At 43.0% G+C, this 7,981-nt stretch overlaps 1 protein-coding gene across 1 annotated transcript in view; it reads right to left on the bottom strand.

Moving 5' to 3' along the window:
• Positions 1 to 7,981, bottom strand: part of HS6ST1 (heparan sulfate 6-O-sulfotransferase 1) — a 190,488-nt gene that overhangs the window by 38,298 nt on the left and 144,209 nt on the right. The gene's annotated exons all lie outside the window — the stretch shown is intronic.

Genomic DNA, 7,981 nt, shown 5'->3' with positions numbered 1-7,981 from the left:
CAACACCACAGTGAAACATGGAGGGCATGAAGAAGGAGAAAAAGGACAAGACACACCCAATTTCCTCCATCTTGTCCCCTTTGGACCCCTAATCTGGAATCCTAAAATTTTACTTTTGCACCCGTGCCACACTTAATTATTACTTATATCAGATACTCAGAGCTTGTAATTCATCCTGTAAGATTGAAAACTCTTTTCCATGGACAGAGAACACAGACAGTGTCTCTGGGGGCTCTGTCCAGGGGGGTTCCTGACCCCTGCCAGGGTCCCAGACCTGCCAGGGCAGCCCTGGACTCCCACAAGCCAGGAGCCCTTGGGGCAGGCGTGCTACTCTTGATGCATCCTTGCTTCTGGCTGCATCACCCCGCCAGCTGCAAAGGAGTAGGAAACAATAATCATTGCCATGATGGAGCTCAGCTCAGGCTCTATTTGAAGCATCATCACTGTTCCTCTGGTGCTGCCACAGGAGCCAGCACAGCTATTTATACCCCAGCCTTGATCCCAAGAGCACTGCAGCATGGCCATAAAGACCGCAGAGGTATCAGAGGGATTTGTAACTTTATTTTATCTCAAATGGCATGGTACTGATGGAAATATGTTCTGTTACTGGAGATGAGCTGAAGATAATGTGGTTTGTATGGAATTGGACATGCACTCTGTCTCCAGCCTGTGCTCTGAAACAAGAAAGCATTGCTCTCTGTCTGCTGCACTTCACTCCCTGCTGAGCCCAGGGCAGATTCCAGTCATTCCAAAGCCCCAGACAGTTTTAAGGATCTAAGATGCAAGCACATCAAAACTTAGATTTCCTTTTAATTTATTTCCTTTTATCTCCTGCTGATGGGCACAGTGTCTCCTATCAGCAAAAATAAGAGCATCACCCACTAAATCTCTTTCTGGAGGTCAACATGAGCACACAGAACAATTGTCTAGGGAGAGAAAGATTATTTGCTTAATTCAAAACCACTTTTTTCTCATTAGCTGGCAGAGAAAGGGAAGGGAGTAGGAAAATCAATAAATATAATAACTTTAATAATAATCCCATAGGAAACAGTTGAAGTTAAAAAAATGAAGTTTAGAAATTATTTTTAATTACAGGGGCTTTCATTTCACTTTTCAAATGGATCTTAAAAACCTTGTCCTTGGAAGCCTCACAGTTATTTATGAAATAATGAATAATTCAACACAGCTGCAGTTGACACTTTACACACCACTGATGGTAATAGCATTGCTGTGATCAATCTGCAGAATGCCTTTCTTTAAAGTTCCCACATCTGGCTGTTCATACAGCTCTGAGTCACAATGCCTTTTGCAGCCCCTAATTTTGTGAAGACATGCACAGAAGCAGAACTGAACCACTTCCTAAGCTTCTGCATGCCAGCCTACAAAGGCTGGATTGCTCCACAAGACATCTCATTCAGGGCTGGAGTCAAAAGCATGAAAGAGTGGTCTTGGAAATTCCAGCAGGATGGATGCTGGTTCTTGGCTTTGGGCAGGGAGAGGAGAATACTCAAGAATTTGCCTGCAGGACAAAACTGCTCCAAATGTGCCCTGGCACGCCAGCTGAACAAAGCCAGAGTTTTGTCTCTCTCCCAGGAGAATAATTTTTGGAATCTTCCAAATGGCAAACTGAGGTCTGAACAGGAGAGCAAAGCAGGAGAAGCTCCCTGCTTGACCAGCATACCAGATCCTGCCCCAGCCCCTTTTCCTGGAACACCCTCCCTCATCCATGCACTGAGGCATTGTTTGTATTCAGCAAGGAGCAAGCTGCACATGGCTGAAGTGAGCTCTTCACACACTGGTGGGACTGTCAGCAAGGTACCAGGGATGTACAGCTCCTTAAACATATGGGAAATGGAAAAACAGCAACAAGACAGCAACCTGCAACCTCCAAACAACAAAGACATTCAGATTTCTGAAGGAAGCTTTCCCATGAGTGACAGAGTTCTCAGTATGTTTCATGACAGTAAGACAGAATACAGCTTTAAAGTTCTGCCTTAACCAGAGCAGAGCAATGACTTCAGAGTTTATTGTCTGTACTTTATGCTTTTGTTTTTAAGCAAGCACTAAATTATTAAGAAATTGTGTAATGTTGCATATTAATCCAGGTTTTCAGATGGTGGACTCAAGTTGCAGGGACAAATCTGAGCCACTTCAATAATTTATGCACTTAATTCTGTGGACTTTTGGAAACTGGGGGGTTTACAGCTGCAGACACTGCTCTGTGAACAGCCATGTGTTGAATAACTTCACCCACACCATGTCACTCACTGGCAAGCTCGTGCTGCAAAATGTGCTCGTTCATTTTGACTGGATTGGGGTGCCTTGCCATAGACATGGGGGGAAAATAGGGTGTGACTGTATTTCCTGAGGTTCAGAAAACTACTGGCAGCTTATTACAAAACTCTGTGTTGTTCTTCTCATTCCTCCTTGGAATGATGCTTGGCTCTGGGTGTCGTTTGCCACGCAGCAGCACCAGAAGCAGTGCAGTCTGTACAGCATTTTGTGACTCACTTCCACAACTACATCCCACAAGGAACAGGTGAGGAGGAGTTCAGATTTCTTTCAGAACCCACTCGTGGGAAATCCCACAAGCCTTCAATTTTGCTCAAATTCAGTCACTCATTCCTTTCAACTCACTTTCTTGACAACTGATCAGAAAGGCCCTTCAAAACAACTTGTACACTTAACTTTCAATCAAAATTTTAAAAGACATCTAGAACATAGGAAACATTCAAACAGTAATGGCCTTTTCATTTGGGGCTAATGCTAAGGAGAAGCCCATGGTCTCTTGGGAGATTTCAAGTTTTACTGATTTTTTAAAAATGTAGACATTTCAATGTAATTCATAAAAACCACTTTGGGTGCTTGTGCTCTCATTTACCTGTCAAGCCAAACAAAGAAGTAATGCTAAAGCTTACCAGGGCAGCTGAAAAAAAATATATCCTGAACACCTAGAGGAGAGAAATGTGTGGTGAGAGCCTTTTAGGCATGCTACAGGCAGATGAGAAGATTGGGCTTTGTAGTGGCATCTGTCAAGAGTCCTGTGGCAGACTCAGAGGTTTCTGTAATGCTCCCCTGTAACGAGCTCAGAGGTATCTACTGACACAGAGAGAGGAGAGACTGGGGCTTTGGATCCTCCCAACACTGGACCACCAACTCCAGCAGGGCAGCAGGAAGAACAAATTGTTCTCCTCACAAAGATTGGGATTTAACTCTTTCTGTCACCTTTTGTCTCATGCTAGCAAAATGGGATTTCCCCTGTTACAGGACATGAATACAATATTGGTCCTAAGGTGTGACACATAACTGTAAAAAAAGTTGGGAATGCTCTACTTTCCTTTCAAAATTAAAAAAGAAACAAAAACAAGACCAAGAAAGGGGGATTTAAAAATGAATCCTGCTTTAGGTGTTGGCCTTCCATGTCTCCTGTGTGAAGTCACTGTTAAACTCCAGGAAATGCTTGCACACACCTGATAAATTCTGTCATCAGTTGGGGATCTTATTGTTACAGCTTGGCCAGAAAGTATGGATTAAACCTATCTGAAATGCTAATAAAAGAAACAACTCTCTAGCAAGCCTTCCATGCTGAAGATGCCATGTGAGTTTTGGTGCAGCTCCCCTCCAGAGCCAACCCTGCAGCCTCTTTCAGGCAGGGTTTAGCCCTACAAACTGAGCTATTCCATTGCTAAGTTATGTCCCCTGGGCACAGAGCTGACATCCCACTGTGTTTAGACAGGCCCATGTATTAAACAACCTTAGTTAACACATCCATGAAGTCACTGAGACAAAGCTCTGAGGTTCTGGGAAAGCTGAAGTGCAGCATCACTTACAAAGTGAACACTCACTTCACAGGAGCACAAATTTCTGTAAAACTGCCTTCAGATGAAAACAAGAGTTCTGAAAATCTACTGCATGGGAGGCAAGCTTTGGTTTTGCAGCACCAGCTTCTCTGCAGTCTGATTTTTCTTAGCCAAAGAAAACAAAAAGCAGAAAAATCTTGACTGAACAGATTTTGTTTTGTTTCTTTTTTCTCTTTCTTTCAAAAGAATCGCTGATGTAAAAAAATGTCAAAACACAATTAGGGAGGCCTTTCCTCCCTTCTGTATGCTTTCTGACAGTATTAAATCATTACCTTCCAAATTAGTTTCAGAATGATGATAAATAATTGGGGAAAAAAGTACAACTAGGGCTAATGCTCAGTTTGAGCCTCCTGTGCTCTGATTCTGGCAGGTCTTCCACACGTGCTCTGGCCCCTTCCAGAGAGGGGATGGGCTGTACACTCAAGATCTCATGGAATTTTGGTGTTTCAGCAGAGCACATCATTATATGAGCTAAATGAATGCTGAAGCAGTCTACACACAGCACACCTGATACAACAAACCACTTTCATTTTGAGAAACAGACAGACAGACAGACATTGTCTTAAAGAGAATTCTGCAGCTTTCAGCCCAAGGTAGCACCAATGCAGCAAAGATCAAACACAAACCTCACTCACTGCAGTGTCTGCCCTTTGCCTTTTGTCAGGACTCTGACAGCAGTTCTGCCATACAACAGAGTTTCAAGAAAAACTAAAATAAGTAAGTAGGCTTCTTACAAGAATTTGGGGCTGGAGCACGGTGGGATTGATGTGGTTTTGCCAACATGGCATAGAGTAAGAAACTGCATTTTGAAAAAAAATTGGTGAGGGTTTGAAGGCTGTGTAATGTTCTGGGTTCAGCATCACTGCTGAGAGTCAGGCCAAACCATCCTGCACCACACCTGAGTGAGAGAAAAAGAAGCTGGCTTCCACCTACTTTTGTTCTTCTCACCTGCAAGCTAAAGCTCCTGCAGACAGCTGCAGTGAGCACCCACTCAAGGGACTGATTTCTGGCAGGCAGGAATTCAGCACTGAGCTACTTTCCATCTATCCTCCTTCCCCCACCTGGAATGTCTGGGCCAGCAGAGCTTGTCACATCCCATGCATCTCCCTGGGCTGGCAGCAGTTGAAACTGGTACTTTACATATCTTGCAAAGCAAGCACCTAGTCCATCCAGGTGCCATATAAACCAAAACAATCATTTCACTTTGTCTTCTGTTCCTAAGTGGAAAGGTTAGGGAGAAAATGGGGAGAAATAAGGCTGTTTTTTAAACACTGTCCAAACTGCCTAGGTCTGCAGGGTGGCATGTAGCCTTCTCTTTGGGAGTCTGTTCAACACTTGCAGCTCCATGATTCCCAAAGGCAACACTCCCTTCTGTGTCCCTGACTCTGGAATCCTAATTTGAGGAGAGTAACCTACCAAAGACAGAGCAAAGTGTGCAATTGGAGGGGAGAGGGGCAGAAGAGCATCCCCAAATTGCCTGCCCTGCTGCCTCTGCTGGGCCTCACAGAGGGCAGAGTGAGCTCACAGAAAAGGTGGTGACTGCACTGCTGATGATAACAGATTTGCAGTTAAGGAGCTTTGTCACTTAGATCTCAAAACCTCTTAATTTAACAGATCAGGGAATAGATAAAGCCTGATCAGCTGGATGGGTCTACCCATACCACTGGGGAGAGTGGTGCCTGAGCAGGGACTGGAGTTTTTTCCCTCAGATTACTCAAGTGTGTAGATTGCATTGGGGATTAAAGCAGATCAGATTCCCCCACTGTCTCCTCTTTGCTCATTCAGTACAGCAGTGCCAGGCCAAGCAGGGACTGAGTTAGGAGCCTCCTCCCACAGACACACCTGCACACAGTCCTAGCTTTTATTGTCTCAAAGTCCCAGATTTTGAAAAGGTTCCTTCTGCTCCATAAGGGGAGTCCAAGGTGAAAGTACAATTGCAGCAGCTGAGATAAAAGGAAGAACTCTACACTGGTACTATTTAAAAAGCCTCCAATTAGAAATGCTGCTAGAAACACATGTACTGTTGCTATCTCTTGTGTGTATTTCAACTAATCCAAACTCATTGAGTTTGCTGAAACTCAGTGTAACTTCCCTCTGTGCACAATATATAATGATAGAAGCACTACTTCTTACAGGTGAATTCAGTGAAGTCAATAACTAACCCAAAATATAAACTCCTATATTTAAAATTTTTATATTTATATACATTTTTATATTTATATATTTATCTTCCATCCCTCATTTGTAAAATACTTGTGAATGTAATGTTGGTTTATGGATCACTCACAGCTGTTTTATTCACAGAAAAAGAGACAGAATAAATACCCTGGCAGGACAAGGTGACAGAGCTGTGACCTGCAGTACAGAGTTTCTTCAAGTTCTTTCTTTAGTCAGTTCAGCTGCCAGTGCTGAGACTCTTGCCCATCTCCTGAGCTCCAGCCCAGCCTCAACCTACACTCCCAGGGCTTCTTCTCTTTTCCATAGAGAAGGCAGGAGTTTCCTCAGAATGAAAAATCTGTGCTGAAGATTTCAGATAAATTCAAAAGGCAGGGAATAGATTGGCCTGTTGAGACAGCAAAGCAAAGTTTGGGTATGTCCTGACAATGTGCTTAGGAATGACACCTGATGGAGTGACAAACAGCCAGGTGGAATTTCAAAAAACCTCTTATGGGTCAATTGTTTAGTGTTACATTACTAACTGTGGAAGAGGTTTTACAGTGACGTCCGTGAGCCAGAGAGAAGTATGATAACAGGATCCATGTTAACCCCTGAAAGAATTTTCTACCAAGATTCTTGACATAGAAACCAAGAAAGAAAGAAGAATAAATAAGAAAAATTTGCAGCTGCCTATTCCAGTGAGCACTTTGTTTGTCTCTCATGACCAATGAGCAAAGTGTAAACTTATGAGCTTTGTAAGAATGTACAAAAGCATGAATGCTAGAATAAAACCAGTTTGAAACCCTCTGAAAATGGAGTGTGTTGCTTTGTATTGTCTCTGTCTCAACTATGACAACTAACTAGTTCATGCAGAAAGATAAAATGAAGTAACTTTTGGAGACAGAGGACACAGAAATCGTTTAGCTGCTTGATAAGATGTGCTGAAAGGTGCTTAACCACTTGGAGAATTCAGGATTTGGGATTTATTGTCACTGATTGTTCTGCGATCTGCAGCTGCATTCTTCCCTCTTTTTGACAAACTGTGGTCACATTATGCTTTATTCCAGTGCAGGACTCATTCAGGCAAAAGAGGCACAGAGACATTCCCCTCTCCATGTGTTGTGGGACCTGCAGGTTTACAGTCCTGCTGTGGCATGCAGTGCAGTGCAGCAGAAGTGGCCAACACACACCCCAGGAGAAGAGAGAAAGCCCTGAGGATTTGCAAAAGACATTTTGAGATAATTTAGGGCGTAAATATAAAAATTAGAGCATGTACAAGTGAGGATCTGCTCAGAGCTGAAGCAGAAATAACAGCAAGAAAAGGTCAAAGCTACCCTGTACTTTATTATCTCATTTAGAATCATGTTTTCTTATGCACCACAAAATACTGATCCTGCAAGGGACTCCAAACCCACATTCCTGAAGAACTTCCCATTTTTTTTTGCTATAAGGCTTCCTTCCATTTGTCACTTTCTGTTCCTCTGCAGTAGGCAGGGAGAGGAGATGAGTGTGCTGCATTACATCTTTTTCTTCTCCTTAGAGACACTTCTGGGGTTAGTGAATGATGACAGCAAAAATATATGGATAGAAAGAGTGATCTCTTGGCACCAAAACATGAATTTTCTGGCAAGTTTTGACGAGAAGTAATGAGAAATACATGCAGTAATGGCCATATCAGCCAGTATTGACTCTCTTGGACTAGTTACCAGAGGAAATCATGCCCTGGAATGCAGGCTGCTCTGCCAGAAGCAGTTTTTCTTTCTGGAATTCGGTTTTTCAACCCAAGAAACAACTACTTTCTGTCTAAACTGAAAATACCAGACAAGAATGTCACATTTTAAGCATGTACTGAAAGTCTGAGTAAAAAGGGGAACAAAAAACCCTTCGGCCCCTTTACCTAGCTCTGTCACTTAATTCCAATACTCCTGTCAGGCCATAAAGAAAAAGACTGACACTTTCAGAGA

The sequence above is a fragment of the Lonchura striata genome, chromosome 9, assembly GCF_050655825.1.
Source record: "Lonchura striata isolate lonStrDom1 chromosome 9, ASM5065582v1, whole genome shotgun sequence".
NCBI classification, from domain to species: domain Eukaryota; kingdom Metazoa; phylum Chordata; class Aves; order Passeriformes; family Estrildidae; genus Lonchura; species Lonchura striata.
Note: the sequence above shows the minus strand (reverse complement) of the source record. Positions and strands in the feature narration are given on the sequence as shown.